The following is a 20,497-nucleotide window of genomic DNA, read 5'->3' as shown; positions in this document are numbered from 1 at the left end:
ATAACATTTGTCTGTGTGGTATGGGCTACAATGAGGGTGGGGTACAACACATTAACCCTGTTCTACTGTATCTGGCACAGATGTGCTGTGCACATGTCACTCTTGCACCTTTTGTAGTTGTGGGTCTGTCAACAGGCCACTGGTGGAACACACCTGTGACATGCAAAGGTATTTGTAATCAAATATCCGTGCTATCTTGTGCATCTGTACTGCTAACATCTACAGTGCTAATGGTTCATGGACATGAACACCATACTCAGCAGGGTTATAATGCAGTGCCACCCTAAATGACTGTCATCACCTCTTGTGGGTTGATATTATCCAACACCCTATCTGTATTGTATGGTCATGCTAGGCACTTGTTCAGAACATGTGAGCATGTCATGAGCTACTGATTACTATAGCGCCCATTCCACACCATTTCCCACAGGTACACTGGCTGTCCTACACTTCCCAGCTTGCTTAAGGTATGACAGCTGTTGTACACATGTAACGCACATATCCTGTGGGACATGGTTGTATATGCAGGCATGTCCAACTGTCACATACCAGTGCTACTGCCTGTCTATATGAGGGATACGTCGTACATGTGGCAATAGAGCAACTGTCTCATGTACACATTCAATGCTCACTTCCCAACATACGGCACTACAGCCTGTGGGGGATGCACGTCTGCAGCCGTGCTGGGCCCATAGCTCTCAGGTGTACCTCATTACGGGGAACGTACCTCATTTGGGGTTCTACAAGGTGCATGTTCCTCAAGGTTCTACATTGGAAGGGTCTGTCACACATTCATTGTTGTACATAGTTTACCTGCTAGCCATGCCTAGATAGATGAGAATCATATTAATTCATTGGAATATCTGTTTTATATGTAAGACCAGCCTATTTTAGCTATCATATGCCCTTCCTAGTTGACGCTGTTAGTAAGCCAGTTGTAAGTGTTCCACGTTTCGCCCATTTGTCACACTGTATGAGGGCTAATGTTCCTCATTTTGGGGACAGGAGGCTGACAGCTATGGCTGGGAGTAATGCTGTCGCCAACCCTGATTGCACCTGACAGTCATTTGGGGATGTGTAACATTCGCTACACACCCCACCCATCACATAGTCTCACATAATCTACACCACTGGCCACACCTATGAGGACAACCTGTGCAGTATGTCTCCATACTCACTGTAGGCACCAGAGGTAGCCCCCATCATGGAAGACAACATCACCAGCTTATAGCCCACAGACTCATGTGTGCCCACCACATACAGCCAATAGTGTGTTATAACATTCACAACACACCAGTCATAGCTGACTCTGTAGGGTGTCACACTGCAGTTCCACACAGCAGGCTACACAAGGCATTAGTCGCTTACATCTTGCTGCCGAGTAACTGCTTCTGCAACATAACCTATGCACCCATGCCACACCTCACCAGGTATGATATGTCTGTCATTCGCCATGTTAGTGTGACTGCCCTGTGATGCCACTTCACAGACTACATGTGCAGGGACATGCAATAGCTCACCAGTCTTATAGCCCTGAGAGAGTGGGCCTAGCCCTGGGGAGCATTTTGCATTTGTCCGGACATGATACCACTGTATAGTGACCGACTGTGTCACTGCAACAGTTGCCTATGCTCCTATTGTCATTCCACAGGCATGTGGTATCTGTCCGCTATGACTGTCCTGGTCAAACACAATGCTGTGGCACAGATGACTTGCACCTGTCGGCCCTGGGAGTACAGCTCACATGCTAGGCTCTTGCTGCTTCTATACTGCCTGTCCTGCACAGTTTCCAATAACTGTCACCGGCAGGGCGGTAACTGGCATGCACGACATGGGGTCATGTGACACATTGCTTGCATCTTCCCCTGTGATGCACGCAGGCAAGGCACACCTTATAATGCACCCCTCCAACATCTCTGCAGTGACTGGGACCTGCTTGTAGGCTCTGCAGAGCACACCTGCAATGACAGGTTATAGACGGACCATACCTTCCAGGCACATACCTGGACCGGCACACCCACAGCTGAGGGGTTCCCATATCCCACTATGTTTTGCACACATCCTGGCAAGTTGCTTAGCACAATGCATCAGAGGTGCTCCACGTGCAACTAACTGTGTCCGGGACCGCTATACACATTGTAACAAGCGACAGAGTCAACATCATACCCCACGGGTAACATACCTTCTATGGTGGTATTTTGGACAGTGGGCCTCAGCTACTACTGATGTGTGACTGACACCACCCCACACTTCACTGGGGTAGCCACTCATGTACCGACACATCCATGAGTCATACCCTCCACTCTGCTGGATCAACACATACACACCACCTCCAAGACCTACATTACCCTTGGCATGAACACTACCACCATGTGACTGGTGTTACACACCTGGGGTTATCCCCTCATTGGTGGATTCCGAACATATGCTAATCTACCGTGTTAGCCACATCCTGGAAACACACCCATCACAGCATACACAGTACATGTGTACTACTACACCTACTACAGACGTCTGCTGACAGCGGTTGTTAACATCATGACACCCGTGCAGATGGACAATGCACATACAAATGCTGACACATACCCCAGTGCACTTAATTAGCATGTACACAACTGCATGGATCATGCTATTCCGCACAGAGCCATGATGGTACACACCAGATATCAGACGCCACTCTTGTGGTCATGTTCCACGGACATATGATGTACAACAACAGGTGTAGGCTGTTGCACAGTGGTGTACATTCCCATGTGTGGGGTGGCTCACTGGTCAGCCGTGGTGGGGCCACAGGGTCCCTCATCAGATACTCCAAGACTAGCTACGTAAACATGACTGCCACACATTCCGGGGTGTACCACCAGGCATTATGGTGGTATGTCAGTATTCGATGGCAACACCCACATCTGCTGTCACATACAACAGTCACTCAGGAACATTGCAGACCCAGGTATTGTTGGCAACATGCTGGAGGATGGATTCAATGCTGACAGTACATCCTCTCACTCACTACAGGGCTGCAATCCATACATGAACATTGTGGTGTCCCTGTGGTCACACCTACACAGTACTGACCTACACTCTATGTGTCCTGGGACACTGGCCCCATGTCACCTTCCAACATCCCAGGCTGTGATGTCCACCAACCTCCGAATTACATGTCTCACCACTAGGCCACCATATTCAGTAATAGCCTTGTTTCAGACATTATAGACCCTGAATGGCACACAGCAGCATTTATCACACTACACACAGGTGGCACCGCATTGCACGAGTGGGACTATAGTCCTACACACCTGACTGGACTGTTCTGCATGGCTATGGGGCACATCATCAAGGACGTCATTCTCAGAGATATTGTTGGTCTCCCATCCTCTGCTGCCACCCGGGTTGGGCTTGTTAAGGCCAGAGCATGGCCCCTACACATGGTGGACTCCTTTCATACAGTTACCAGGGCAGTTGCTGATGGTACGGGAGTCCACACATCCTACATTGTCCTCTCATTGCCCTTCAGCACCATTCCCCATTCTGGTAATGACAACATACATATCCACCTGCACATCGTACCCTGTGTCTCAGGATGTTATGCTATGTGGCTCATGGACAGGACACACAGTGAGGCCAGCATACCATAGTACCTACTACATGTCAGGTACTTTGGCATACCACGGTCCTCAGTCATAGGGCCCCTCATGTTAAGTATATGCTTCCCTGCGGAACAGGCTGGCACAGGGGACTTTCCCTGCCTAGCTTTAGAACCCCTACATACCAAGTGCCATGATTTCTCCACCAGCTGATAATGACTCCAACCATACGGATGTCGCTGTGACAGATACATAATATGACTATCATGGCATCAAGCTGCATGACACAAGGTGCATGCACATCACCTTTGCATTACACCATTCACCCACTGACTATCACATGGATGGTGGTCCCCTACATACATATCACATTGTACATGTTTGCAGTACACACATATGTCGCGCCCACACCTGTGTTTACCGTATTGCCACTGTGGCGTGGATATCCTCCTATGTGGCCACACCTATCTGTACTGGGTGTGTAACTGGTACATAGGCACCCATTGTACCTCTGAACTCAAGACATCTACACACATTCAAGGGTACACCACCCCATTTAGGGTGTACCTTACACAACAGCTACAGCTTTACATGCCACAACATTAACACGCCATGACGTTTACTGAGCTCCGACAGTTTCAATATGCGGCTGCACTATGGACACCACATCTGTACACATTTGCATACTACATACTCAGGGGTGACCTCTGCTGATCAGACAGGGCCCATGTCCACAACATTATTGATGGATATACTCCTCATACGCAACATAAGCAGGGGCCACTGTGAGCAACATGCTCATGGATATGTGCACACACGCCACAATGAGTGGGATGTGCTTCTGGGTTACATTCCCAAACCGGACACTCACCATGCTGTGGAACATAAGTCCTCTGTACATCACGCAGGGACACTCAGTAGCACTGTTTATGTGATACCTCCCTTGGTGGTTGGGAGACACATGTAGGCCTGGGATCACTGCAGTGGCTGTACTGTGCAGTGGTGCAGGTGACACCTGGCTCTGCTCTTCACAGGGCACTACCCTGGAGAGGTGCCACTAGTGTGAACACTGTAGTTGTGCTTACACATGGACTTGACAGACTGCATAGTACCCCACTATGCACCTATGCAGCTATTACTTGTCCTTTGTGCATGGTTACTTGGTAGCCCTTCCATTTAGATTAGCTATCATGCTATTACTATGTCCCATACCTACAGGCCATATGTATCCTGTTATTGTACATACCAATATACGATACCTGTGGTATGCATGATATGCCTGTTATGCTGTGTTGAATATCTGTCATATCTACCTATAATACTATACATTACACATATTTCACATAGTATCCCATAATGCAAAGCATACTTGCTCAGCGGGACCACCTTACATATGTCATTAACGTTATTTGCCCATACACATGCGTGCTGTGACAGTAGATCAACATATACTATCCCCTGCTATGGCACGTCCTTGTTGGACATACCCTACCACTGATGGCGGGTTGTATGGCATTGTTCTGTTTAATGGCCTCATATAGCATCCCTTCTGGTGTCTGTGCTATGTACCTTGTGTCCCACTGCTGGACGCACAGATTCTACAAGCGTTAGTATGCTCAGCAAGACATCACTACATAAATACCTTTCCCCACTTTATGCATTGCGGACACATTTAATTAATGCAAACCAGGCTATACATACAGTAAAACTAATTAATACAGATCATGCTATACATAACCTTACATATCAGGCATTCTACATACCTTGTCGTCGTCATGGCATTTAGTTTCTATCTCTCTCACAGTGTTTCAACTGTTTTTTGGTATGAGCATATGGTTTGAATGTCTGGCAAGTCATCCTTATGTACGTCGATACCTGAAACATGTGGATTCTTCCCGCCAATTGGTGTTCCTGAGTGACTAATTACTTGCATATCAGCTGTGCAGCTACTCCATTCACCAATTACGCGGCGACAGTGGGGTATAATTGGATTCTCCACTTGGGCGTTGCCTATTTGCCCTACCTTCGGGGAGACGGTCTGTATTGTGTTTTGTTATGAGTAACTGCAACTGCTATGCATGGAGACAAGTATAGTTTGGATTCATGTCCCCCGTAGATTGTGTGTGACAGATAGAGTATTTGGTTCAACATGTGGGTGTACCTGTCATCCCGACATCTGATAACGGAGTATTGCAATCAATACCTGTAACATGGATGTTTGTTCCATTATACAACGCCTGCAATTTTGCATGTCGCCTTTAATTGTGTCTCTCACACGGTATGTTGAGGGTTCTGCAGATGTAATTGACTGACTGGATGTTTGTGCTGCTATTACAGTTTGTATTGCTTTAGTTTCTAGTGTGGGGGATGTTGGTGGTTGTACGTAACATATACGGTTTGTGGGCCTTGCATTTCTACATAATCCGTATATATGTATGTGGGCTCCGTCCTTGATTAGAGAGCTAACAGTTAGTAGACTTATGTTACGGGATTGTACATTGGGCCGTTGTTAATTGGTTTTTATATTGTCTGCAGGTGAGCTTGCTACTTGTATACCTCCGTAATTGCAGCGATATATCAGGGGATATGTGTAGGTGACAGCTATCCCTTGTATTTCTGTCCCAGATATTTGCAGTCATTGTGGTTGTGTTGTTAAAAGAGCCTGTTTACCATGGGTTGCCACCTTATCATATGGTCATTGTTGGACACTTGCGGGACACAAAGCAGTGTTTACAGGCCAACACGTAGCCAGGGTCAGTACACAGGTAGCACATACTTTTATCCTCACTACATACCTATTGTTGTGTGACTTTGGATACTTATCATATTGCATGTAACATTTAAGTTTCTTACATACAGGCATAACTATTAAATACGACTGTTACATTATATATGGGACATATTTATGTCCTACCATCTCGGACATTTGCCCTTTGTACTGTTTTATGTCAGGACACACCTGCCCAGGGTGGGGATGTCCCTCCTACTGTGGTACAGGTAGTAACCGTATGCCTACGGCTAGCTATACCCACACCTACCATACTGGTCTGCCTCTGACTTGGCACCAACATACACATGTTGTGGACACACACACACATTACAGTCACACAGAAATGCACACGGCACCCTCGACACACACTTACACAGACTATGGCACTCACAGACACAGTTGAACACAGTACCTACGTGGACTACGACACCGTCAGCGGTGACTAACCGTCCCTTCATATCATCATACTATTACTCGCGGATGTACTGTTCCGGTACTGTGTTCTATCGGTCTTTCAGCCTCGTGGTTACGCATGTCGGTATGTTACACATTCCATGGTTGGTGGTATCCTATTTATTTGTACATCCATGATGTTATGAATGTCGTTGGACTATCTATCATATTTGTAGATATCACTGAATCCATCTATATCACCATATATCCCTCTATTGCCCTTTCTATCTGTATTATATATATGCATATGTGTACATATATATATATATATATCTATATATATATATATATATATATATATATCTATATATCTATCTATATATATATATATATATATATATATATATATATATATCTGGCGGGGAACGTGACAGGCACACAGCACCACCATATGCTGTAAGACTCATGTACTGTTCAGGTGTTGGCATTCCGTGTTGCACTGGCTGTTGTGTTTACAATGTTTGAGGGCTGCCTATGTAGGAGTCACACATTGGGCCACCTATACATTACAATTTACAGGTGTTCATGTTTGTGTGCCATCCATTTTACTGTGTGCGCAGGTGGAAAGGTGTCAGTCCGTAGGGGCCTACACGGTCAGAGTATGTGCTATACGTTCCCTCTTTGCCAAGGCGTAGGCATATTGGGCACGCCTCCGTCTGCCTACTGGGGTTGGCACAGTGTGTTCATGGTCTGAATCCCTCTGTGCCTGTACTGGCCTTGGCAATTGCGGCGGGCTATGAGGGCCTTCACCATTATGTCCCTGCTGCAGCTGCTTCCGCAGGATCATATTATGTAGCATGGCACATACTATGACGATGTGGGCACACGTGCCTGGAGAGTACTGCAAGGCTCCACCAGATGTATCCAAGCACCGGAACCGTGATTTCAGCATCCCAAACATACGCTCTATGATGATTCTGGTTTCTGCGTGTGCCTCATTATGGCGTTCTTGCATGGGTGTGTGTGCATTTCTGATGGGAGTCATCATCCATGGCTCCAGTGCATAGCCAGCATCCCCCACGAGATGGACATGTGGGATGTCCCCCCTGACAAATACCTGATACAGCTGTGAGGCATGCCAGATATGGGAGTCATGGTAGCTTCCAGGGCGGCCAGCACACACATCCATGATAATGCCCTGGGCATTGCACATGACCTGGCAGTTGATGGAGTGGAATCCTTTGCGGTTTATGTAGCGCATACCCTGCTCACCGGGTGGTGACTTGATTTGTATGTGCGTGCAGTCTATCGCACCCAGTACCTCCGGGTATTGTGCCACACGGTGGAAGTGACGCATATTGCTGGCCAACTCCTCCTGAGTTCTGGGGAAGTATATCTGCTCAGTAGCATGTGGTAACATGGCATCCAGGTACTGGTGTAGTACCCTGGATGCTGATGCCTGTGAGATACCCATTGTATCTCCAGTTGGCCTTTGAAAGGTACCTGTGGCCAGTATTCATAGGCTTACACATACCTTCGTGTCCACTGGTATGGGTTCCCCTCTGTTGTTTCTGGTTCTCAGGCGTGGCCGGCACAGCTCCATTATTTGCTGTAAGATGTCCCTGTCCACCCTGTAACGCTCTACTATCTCCAGGTCATGTAGCCCCTGGTAAGTTACCCTTGGTCTGAACACTCTCCTTCTCCTCTGAGGCCTGCGGTGGTTGTCGGCATCATCCTCCACAACACCGTCAGTCTCTAACACATGCTGATGAATCACAGCTATGGCAGCTCCCAACATGTACATTTTAAAAGTTCCCCGTGTGCTTACACCTATGGTGCGGTGTTTGGGAATACACATGTGTGTGTTGGGTGCTTACACACTTTATACTATTGTGCTGTGAACACCGATAATGTCATAGGGTGTTTATGTACATTCGTAGCTACAGGTTAAGTTATGTGTTTTACTGCCGGAACTACTATTGTGGTGCCTTTGGTGTTGAATTACATTTGCCTGCGGTGGATTACCTCTTGACCTTCCCTTTACATTTCTGCGCGTTGCACCTACCATTTTCTGGCGTGCATCCTGCAGCCTACTTTCATTTGTGCTTTCCTGGACCTGGCGGATCTTGCGTTATGTGTGCTACTGCCAGTCTGCTATCGATTTGCTTTGCTCTGCTGTGTCAGGTCTCCTATCTTTGCAATGCAATACCTCCCCTCCTTTCTTTGCATTCACATGCCTCCCCTATCCTGTTTTGCAGGTTTCTGCAAGCGGACTTGTCAGCTGCAGTCGATTGGCCTTCGTGGGTTGATTGGTGTTGATTGCTCATTAGTACTCCAATTACCCTACTTCCGCATTTCCTTTTCATCCCCTGACCTTCCTGTTTCTGCTATTGTTTGTGGCGCGTGTGTCCAATTACTGGGTTTCGGGCACCTTTTCATCCTCGTACACATGCGCTTTTAGCCACCATGTGTGCTCTCAGCTAAACGATTCCTCCCCACCCCTATCCTGCAGCTTTGCTTAGCAACGGACAGGCCAGATTTGCAATGCTCCAATGTGCTTAGTGCTACAGTGGCACACCCCTCTGCTGATGTCATGTATCTCCTCTGAGCCACTCCTCGGTGTTATACCGCTGCGCCGTATGGTACAACCTTCCGCCGGCGGGACATTTGCGATTCAGTATTATCTGCCTCATTTGCATGGCATTGACTACTAATTCATAGTTACCGCGCCAAACACTATCACAAGCCCTTAGCAACCCTTGCACCTTGGTTGTGGTGTTCCATGCCTACCATTGTGTGTTATGCTGTAAACCTGCTTTCTATTACATTGCGATTTTATGACATTTTTATATTATTTCTTTATGTTACAGCTTTCGCACACATGCCCTGTGGTTCTGCTGTGTGTTACTGTGGACATGACATTAAATGTTGTTATTTACGTGTTATGCATCTTTTCTTATGCCATTGGCTGTGTATTTTGCCATTGGCATATGTTCACATTGTGATACCTGGGTCTGGCCCTCTTCCATAGCTCCGATGTTATGTTTGGGGAAATGTAAACCGTGTTTTTTGGTTTACATTTCCGTGGGCTTACGCTACGCCTGCACCACTTCATGAATCACTATATGCCTTCATTTGCATGGTGTAACACTGCACATGGGGTGATTTGCATACCTACGCCGGGGGCTGCGCAGATCTGGCGTACACCGGTAGTGCACGTGGAATTGGATCGTACCTGAATCGCTCGACGGCCATATTTTGCGTTATAACGCCTACGCTATGCGTGCGCCTGGCGCAAGCTTCATGAATCCCAGGGTATACTTATTTCTTTATTTATTTATGTTAATTTAATTACCAAGAAAGTGGTCTGGTCTGGTGACCCTTTTTGGCCAATACCAAGGTACAGACAAAATAAGGGACAATGTAAGTTGAAGAGGAGACAAAAGCTGAATCCATACAAATCTAAGAAATTCAGGAACAAGTGATACACTATGTACTATGTTTACATGGGTGACACTGCAATAAAGGCTCCAGCATGAACTAAATTATCCATCATTTGCAAGTATGCAAAATCATATGGCAGAGAAATGTTTTAGTTGTTAAAACCAGTGCCTTAGCCAGTATCTTGAAAGCATGAGCAAGTCAGTTCTTTAAACAGGTTGCAACTCTTGATTTTGCAAGGTAGATGATTCCATTGGGAAGGCCCTGCTAGGAGAATGCTTTTTCACCTAAGTCATGTTTGAATCTAAGTCTGGAGAGGGGTTAGTCTGCCATTCTAGCTGCTTATAAATGTTTGAGATTGATGTCTTAGAGGAAGTTTTCTTTTTAGAGATGGGCAGTACCCTGTCTTGATTATTTTCAAAATTACGGTCCCCAGTAGGAGTATAGCTCTGCTTTGTATTGTAAGCCAACAGACCCTTGGAATACCTGACAGTGGTGTGCCCTTTGTAAAGTGAAAAGTGTGAATTTGCATATTTTTATTTGAATGAACCATAGTTTTTGACAGTTGTAGTTTGAAGAGGTAAGACATATTCAGTATTAGAGATTAGTATTTTTAGCTATAGCTATAAGTGCTGATAGGGATAAGAGGTGAGATATCCTATAACAAGGTCTTAACTGTGAAAGAATTTGAAAGATTTTTTCAAAGTGTGGCTATGGAGGTTCAGGAGGGGGTCCACTATTTTTCCGTAGTATTTCTAACATTTGCATTTGGAACAGTATTGATTGGTAAGTCCTAAATGAGTAAGTCTGTTTGTTATTGAAGATTCCTAGCACTTGAAACATGACATTGGTCTTAGTAGAATTTTCTGCCTGGGACGACATGATCGACAGACCATGATGCTTTGCCAGAGATGGCTTGCACCTGTTGCCCTTGGAATTCCGGATACTGGCTAAGGCTCTTGCCACCCCTATAGTGCCTTTTTTAGGCAAGGTTCAAATGACAAATTCACCACCGTAACAGGTACAAGCAAGCAAAATCTGAGGGTAATGCTACTCAATGCTAGAAGTCTAAACCTCAAAATGCACTCACTCGAGGCACTTCTTAAAATGGAGAACATCAACATCTGTGCAGTGACAGAGACCTGGTTCAAAACTCCAGAGAGCACCCCTGCATTACCAGGCTATAATTCATACCACACCTTTAGGTCACCTAACCCAGAACGAAGCACTAAAGGTGAAGGCGTGTCCATATTCATTAAGGATATCCACACCTCCAGGCTAGTTGAACAGCATAATGCATCCGAGATTATAAAAGTGCAACTAACTCTGGGCAAGACGGCAATCCAAATTGTAGCTTGCTACAGACCCCCCACCATGCCCCCAGGATTCTCATTCTTCATTTCTTGATACACTGGAAAGTATTAGAGCACAACCTAACACCCTAAAACTGGGCGATTTCAACTACCCCACACTTAACTGGGAAAACTACTCATGTACCAACTCTTTTGCTCAACGTTTTCTAGAATTCATAAATTCCAACGCCTTGGATCAACTTATTCACACCCCCACAAGGGGCAGTAATATCCTAGACCTGGTCATTACCAACATGGGCAACTGGTGTTCCACACCAGAGGTCAATTCCTCGATGGTCAGATCCGACCACAAGCTAATCACCCTAGACATCCACATCCCACCCCCAATTAGGGAAACCACCGTAAAAAACTTCTCCAAAGCCAACTTCACACTTCTTAAGACAGAAGTAGCAAACTTCTTGACACCCATGCAGATGAACAATAGAGTTACGAATGCTGAATCCTACACAAATGCACTTTATATGCACTTACACGAGTGCATGGATCATGCTATCCCTAATAGAACCAAGATGATATCCTCCAAAAAAAGGAAACCGATCTGGTGGTCCTCTGCCATAAACAAACTGTACAACAGAAGAAAGAAACTGTTGCAAAAAAGAGTAAAATCCCATGACTGGAGGAACGCCCTGGTCAACCTCAGTAAGAAGCTGAGATCCCTGATAAAATCCTCCAAAGCTAGTTACGAAAACAAAATTGCCACTGACTTTAAAGACAACCACAAAGCATTCTATAGCTATGACGAGAATCTCAATGGCAACAGATCTGCTCTGAGTTACAGCACAATGGCACTAAATATACAGAACCAACTGATATTGCCAACATCCTGGCAGATAGGTTCAGTGCTAACTTTACCCCCCTCTCACCCCCTAGAGGGCCCATCTCTATACTGGAAGAATGCAAAGTTCCTGTAATCATGGCTGCACAGGTAAAAAACACACCCTCAAAAGCCAAGAACACAGCATTTATGGGGCCTGACAATATCCCAGGCTGCATTCTATACAAACTACAGAATGAACTGGCAACCTACCTAAGTACCATGTTCAGTCATAGCCTCACCTCAGGCTTTGTGCCCACTGAATGGCGCACCGCGACGGTTATCCCATTCCACAAAGGGGAAGCCATGACGGACACCGGGAACTACCGCCCCATTAGCCTGACGAGCCTGGTCTGCAAGGCCATGGAATGTATCATCATGGAACTCATAAACAAAGACATTGGTAATCTCCAAACTCTGGACCCTACCCAGTTTGGAGTTGTAAAAGGCAGATCATGTCTCCTAAACTTGATTGACTTCTTTGAAGCAGTCACCAAAGCCATAGATGAGGGTAAGGTGGTTCACACAGCTTATCTAGATCTCGCCAAGGCTTTCAACACCATCCCCCACTCTGGAATTATAGATAAGCTCACTAAACTAGGTATAAATCCCTATGTCACAACATGGGTTGCCAACTGGCTCACTGACAGAACTCACACTGTGAAAGCAGCAGACTCCAAATCCGACTTCAGACCAGTGACAAGAGAAGTACCACAGGGTTCAGTCCTGGGTCCTCTCCTGTTTGGTATTTACTTCTCTGAAGTACAGGTTAATACAGAAGGTCTTTGGCTAACAAAGTTTGCAGATGACTGCAAACTAGGAACCATAATCAAAACTCCTAACGATGTGGACATACTACAAAAAGGCCTCACTGAGACAGATGCCTGGTGTCAAAGCCATGGCCTGAAGCTCAATGCCAAAAAGTGTACTGTCATCCCCTTTGGTAAAAACTCTGTATCCATGAACTACCACATAGCTGGTAGTCTACTTAATGCCAAAAATGTGATAAGAGACCTTGGGACACAGGTGGACAGTAGTCTCTCTTTTGATAATCACATCGCCACAGTGGTCAGGAAATCCTTCTACGTGGCTCACCTCATCACAAAAGGTTTCTCATCCAGAAAAAAGGAGGTCATTGTTCCCCTCTACTCATCACTCATTAGACCCATTATAGAGTACAATGCTCCTTTTGGTATGTACCACACAAGACATCTACAACAACTGGAAAGGCCACAGAAATACCTCACAAAGAGGATTACTGGCCTCAAACAGATGCCCTGCGCAGACCGTCTCAGAAAACCCCAGATTTACTCCGTCGCATATCACCTACTCAGATGCCATCTCTGCCTAACATACAAAGCTATGTCAAACCCAGAGCTGTTGGACATGCTCCACTTAAAGAAATCCCAATCCATCCAAGCTACACGCTCTAGGGACATAAACCTTATCACCTCAATAAACAGAACATGCTGGAGGGATAGATTCCTGTCCCAGAGACTTCCCAAACTCTGTAACAGACTACCTATCTATGTCAAACAGAGCTCCTCATTAGCACTCTTCAAGAAAAATCTTGATGATTGGATGGGAGATAGGAAATTCACCCCGGGGATCACTTCTGTGGCTCTGCTTGACAGGGGCACAGGAAAATAATTTTCTTTTCTTAGGTGGCGAAAGCCAAGGTACATTTTTGGCTAGGCTTATATAGACCCTAGGGCCAATAGCCTAGTACCCTCCTATGAACCTATGAATTAGTAACCTGTTATTCTAAAGCCAAGTACACAGGGCAGAAAATTGTATTTGTAGTTTGTTTAGTTTGTAGGAATTTATGTGTTTTCCTGGCATCTAGAAAAAGTATATCAGCAGTATACATTCTTAACTATTTTTTATGCTTTTGTTATCTCCTCTAATTTTAACAGTGCTTCTGTTTTGCTGTTTTTAACAAGAGGTATAGCTAACTCTTCTAGCATGCACACCCCTACCCAGCTCTGACATTCAACTTTTGAGTTGAGAAGCAAAAAAAGAATAACAACATCAAAAAAAAAAGAAACTGAAAGAAAGAAAAGGTTTTCTGCTCCTCTCCTCAGAATTTAGGAGAAAAAATGTTCCTCTAAGCTTGTCCAAAGACTTGCCTTTTAAACTGTAGTAAACTGCTTGCTGCATTTGTAACAAGCAACAGCTGTAGTCTATGACATGCACAGCTTCAGTTCTCATTGCAAATGCAATATCTGCTTTCATTCTGATTGCCAGTAATGCACAGAAGACCAATAGGCATGCACCATTCTCAGCCTTTAACACTTTGCATCTAGCGTGGCATCTCCCTTTGCCCCACCCTAGCTATACTGCTGGATACAATTACATGTTTATCTTTTCCTGTGTGACCCATGTCATGGCTAAAAAAGGTCCATAGATCAGCACAGCTACCCTTTTAACAAATGTAATAAATAAAAACAAAAACAGCATCATTTGCAGGGTTTTGTTAGCATCATGTAATATATTCTTAGTGCACATGATTACAGATGTACTGTGGTGAAGAAGCGACAGGTTTAGCGATATGGAAAATAAACAAACATAAACTGAAGTGACAGACCAACCAAGAACTGAAGGGGTTAGTGTGAGGACTCCAACACTAGTAATAGCACAAGATGTGTCAATAAATCCTCAGAGGTTGTTGCAACAGAGACAGTGAGACATTTTTAGAAAATATATACCGCAAGGTGAAAGTCTACAGCAGTTTTCAGGAGTCTTGAATAAATTCAATTTAGAGTTGCACAACAACATAAACAGTAGGAAACAACTTGACAATTTTCATTTAGAGTTGCACAATGTAAGCAGCAGGAAACGGAGAGCAAAGAGAATGTTCTCAATCAGGAAGATGATGATCTAAGGGAAGATGTGCTTGATTTTACAAAAATATAGACATATTAGGATAGATGAGAGAGAGAGAGACTCCATTAAATGAATAAGATCCAAGGTGCTAGAAGACTGATAAAACAGATGAATCCACACATGCAGTCTGAGACCATTCAGAACTCCTGCACAAGGTTATACAGTAGGCAAACGAATGTGTAAGAATTCAAACCCTGCACCCTTCCACAGCAAGCAGCTAATTAATTTAACAGATGAGACCTTTAGACTTCTGTGGTAACTGCTAGAAACAGTAACTGGGACTATTAAAAGATATCCATCTGATGTAATAGAGGCAAAATATACTACTATGCAACTAAACTAATAGCAGATAAAATGTTACCAGAAAAACACATAGTAACAAAGGTAAGGAAAGGAACAAATAGAATGACACATGCAGATAACGAGTAGAGAGAACGATACAATAACTATGGCAAGAGGTGTCACAACTAGAATACAGAAAAGGGAACATAATAAAAGAAGGATAGATGTGATTAAATCAACATTCAACATAAAAAGAAATCAGGTTTCATTTTATACTATTTCCAATAATAAATTAAAGATATCAGAAAAAGCAGAATCAAATAGATCGTGTCCAGAAAAATATAAAGGAAAAGTACAAAACAAGCAATTAATTGATGACCCCAAAAAAAGCTTTGTAGGGAACTGGGAAAGAAAAATAGTAACACCACCTAAAGAAATAAAAAAATAAATCAGTATTATTTATGAATACCCTGCTGTGCATAACAATGATGCCATAGAGATAGAACAGCTAAAAGAAGGAATAAGAAGTGCTAATATAGAGGAAGAGATGAAGCAACAGTCAGAAAAATTGAGATACAATTCAAAAAGTCTCCTAAATGGAAACCCAGAGGTCTAGATGTTTTTCTAGCTAAAGGTATTAATATATTTGCGCAGTGCTTTAGCCCTGACTAAAAATTACTTATGCGCATGTCTCAAGCAGACAACAATCTATTTAATAATGGGCAAAGGGTATGTCTTCTTAAAAGTGAAACTGCAAGCCATCCTCAAAGCTATAAACCAATAACTTGCTTTCATACAACATATAAATAATACAACAGAAATTATGCAAACAGAGATTATCGTAACTTAGAAAAAAAAAACAGTTGTGCCAATAAAACAGAAAGGTAACAAAAGAAAATCATATGGAACCAAGGATTATCTACTTTTAAACAAGGTCATAACAGAAAGCTATAAAAGGGAGAGAGACAGAAGTATGGCATGGATGGATTACAGAAATTGCATTTGACAGTATTCCATATTCATGTATTATAGAATGCTTACAGATGAATAAAATGCAAACTACCCTGATAAATTACAAAGTCATGATAGAAGGCACATTACCATCCCAGGGATGAATAGCCATAAAGGGATATTGTAGTGCAATTCTCTGCCACCACTGCTGTTTTGCCTTGCTCTTAACCTATTAAACTGTTTACTTCACAATTCTACGCTATGGTTAGTTTCACTTGCAGGAATCAGCTTTGCCAAGTGACATCTTATATACTTTTGGAGGATGATTTAAAATTGTATAGGTCATCAGGCATGCAAATGAAAATGCAACAAATACAAATTGTTAAAACTTTGTCAATGATATAATAGTGGCATTTGGTTATAACAAATGTGCCGAAGTAACATATATAGCAGGAAAACTAAAACATCAAAAAATTAACATAGGAGAGGAACGTGACAAAAAATAATTGAACAAAAGAGATTTTATAAATATCTGGGAAAAGATGAAGGGTCAGCAACACACTATAAACAAACAAAGACAAAGCTTAGTAAAGAATATTTTAATAGATTAAAACTAGTATTGACAATAGCCGTGCCATCTAGGAAAAAAGTTCACTATAAATCAGCTTAACCTGAATAGCCCCAGAAAGTGGTGGATCAGTTGAACAAGGAATCAGGAAAACTGCTTCAATCTGAAGGAGGCATGGACCTCCTTGAAACAATTATATGTATAGGTTTGCAATTGTGAGACTACATATATACAGTGTTGGCCAAATTAATAGAAACTGATGTTTTTCTTGTTTTTATTGTTGTGTTGCCATATAACTCAATACGAGTATATGAAATGACTAACAATATAAATCATGTTATATGAGAAAATGTTCTAATACAATGTTCTAATATTTTGTGAATGACCCTTTCACCATTATCAAGGATTTAACTCGTTGAGGCATAGAACAAGCAGTTCATGGCAATGTTCAGTCATAAAAGCATTGTGTGCCCAAGCCAACATGAGTTCTTCAGTCAGTTGCTGCTTGTCTGTTATGGTCTTTTCTTCATCTTTCACTTCAGAATAGCCCACAAGTTCTCTGTTGGATTCTTATCTGAGCTGTTATCAGGCCATGGTAACACTTCAGTACCATGGACCTCAAGGAAACTTTCACTTGTCGACCTTTGTGACATGGGGCGCCATCATGCATGAAGATGACGTCCCGTATCCCAGTAAAATCCTTCTTCTTTGCCCAGACAGACAGCTGATGGAACAGATGTTGTTGCATTATGGCTCTCTACTGTTCCTGCTTCATATTTACCTGAACAGTGTAGAACAGACCTGTTCTAAAGATGCTCATAATGCTCCACAAAATCACTTGAGTGGGTGTTTGATGCACTGAATGATACAATCATCCCTCATCAGCTCTCCAGATTGTCATCTGACATATTGTACTAGCTGATCCAAACACTGTATTATGCTCTCATCACTGAAAACAATATGTTCCCAATCTTCTTCTGACCAGTTTTGAAACTCTTTTGCCCAGCGCAGTCTTTTTGCCTTCTTTTGGTTAGATAATTTCTGTTTCTTCGGAAGTCTGCAAGCTCAAAGCCCAGCATCCAGAAGTCTCTGTCGATCAGTTCTGGAACACACTATAACACCCTGTTGTTCCAGCATTCCCTGCAGCTGTCTACTGGATGCTTGTGATTCTTACATCATTCTCTGATCAGATACATATCATCCTGAGGCATTGTGGACCTTCTGCAGCCACATCTGCCAGAATGTTTGGGTGACAACCCTTCACCAGTATTCAGTTTCTTCCAAATTTGGCTGACAGATGGCTAACTAACTGTGACCTTCTTGGTGATTTCAGATTCAGGAACACCTTCTTTGAGCAGAATTTCTACTTTTGTATGCTTTTATGGTGTTAGGTCAGCCAATTTACCCATTTTAAAAACTACGGAGCCACATCATTATGATGTAATTTCTCTTCAAGTAGGTAAATAACATGTAGTAATTTCTAACCTAAACAGTTTTTTCTTAAAAGATTAGCAAACTGAAATGATTTTGTGACTTTCTGAGCAAGCTTTACTGAAAAATCACTAAAGAAACTGAGAAATGTCCACTATTTGTCAATATTTCTATTAATTTGGTTAACACTGTATTTATTAATATTAACGGATCCAAACACAGTGAAATTTCTGAATTATGAAGCAAGCACATCTAAAATGATATCTTTGCTCAGATTAAGAGAAGCATTTTGGAAAGCAAAGGGAATGGAAATCAAACCAGAAGTAGACAAAAAAAAAAAAAAAAAAAAACAGGTGGCAACAGAGGGTATCACAAATCAAAACAAAGACTATAAAGAACAGGACCAGAAAAAAAGGAAAAAACACAGGAAAGTTCACAATTATAGCATCAAGTACAGAATTGCTGAAAATAAACATATATAGATCAAGATTTGATACACAAATGACCAAGAAGTGGTGAATAATCCAAAATATGAAAAGTTAATAATGGCAGCTTGACACAGTGGACTACATACATGACAGTTTATAAATTCTATAGTAAGATTGGGAGCTACACAGACAGATCTAGTTTTAGTACAAAGCTAGAAACAATTGTACATACTGGTTGCGATAGAGTCATAGGTGGGGCAAGACTGTCACACTGGAGATTGTGCAAGCATTATAACACACAGGTAACTGAGAAGCATTGGAAACATGATCCACAAAAAAATACTGAAATTGAAGAAATACTGTTCACATGGAATAATTCACTACAAAGAATAAAAAAAAAATATCTAGGCGTCATATGCAACCCAGCATTGTTACCGACAGCACATATCAGTTGAAGCTCTGTTTTATTTATTTATTTATTTGCCATTTGTTAACCTGGTTGGACTGGCTGGGCTGGTGCCATTTTTCAGCAGAGACTCGAGCAGAAAAGCTCGAGATACAATGATTACAATTAGTTTCAAAAGTGAGTTTCAGATATATACAAAGGTGAAAATACAGATATAAACAAAATCATAAAATGAGAATATTATTTGTCTCAAACATTCTTGAAAAGGTGCAATTAATAAACTTATAATAACATGCCCCCAGATTCACGAATCCTCCGTGTAAGACTAAATAAGTCTTACTCGGAAACTGCAGTTGAACGGTATGATTTCATTGTGCCATGCATATTCATGAGGGCACGCTGACTCCACTCCAAGTCTAATACGGACCATGCAGGAAGGCAGGGGGCATGTCTGACTGCCGAGCAGTCCAAAGGTCCATGCCCCTGCAAGTGTCTGAATTGTGAAATGTCAACGCACATGAGCGAGTCCGCTCAAATGTCTACATACCCAACAGTACACTTCCTCACATTGTAAACCCCCAGTAGAGTTATAAAATGTAAAACTGTTATTTTTTTTTTTTTTTTATAATTCCCGATATAGCTGCCCGTATTTGCTCGGGTGTGCCCATAGCTTAGCTGCAGTCAGCAATGTCGACATTGAAGAGCATAATAAGAAATGTTTATACAAACCAATCCAAATAGCAATAGCGTAGTAGCAGAGCATTCACACAAAGAGGAGGCATTCATGGTTCAAGTCCCACCACTCTCCTTTCTATTTAATTTTTTAAATTAGTATATGAAATAATTCCTGATATACATGAATAAAATTTTAGTATAAAGCATTGAAATGGCCTATGTATCAGTGAACAAAATGTATATATAGAAATGTAAGAAGGATCTTGACATATAAATGCCCGTAGCTAAGCAGCGTTTTACCAAGCGCAATATAGTTGCCCGTAGTTAATCAGCGCTTTACTCAGCGCAATATAGTTGCCCATAGCTTAGCAGCGCTTTACCCAGCACAGTAAGTTTGTACAGAGCTGCGCACCGTGCTAACCAGCACACTGTAGGGCAATGTGGAGCAATGTGGAGCAACGTGGAGCAACGTAGAGCAAAGTTGCATAAACACAG

The sequence above is a fragment of the Protopterus annectens genome, chromosome 6.part0 (genome assembly GCF_019279795.1).
Source record: "Protopterus annectens isolate FY-2018-M chromosome 6.part0, PAN1.0, whole genome shotgun sequence".
In the NCBI taxonomy this organism is placed as follows: Eukaryota; Metazoa; Chordata; order Ceratodontiformes; family Protopteridae; genus Protopterus; species Protopterus annectens.
This window is presented reverse-complemented; position numbering follows the sequence as displayed.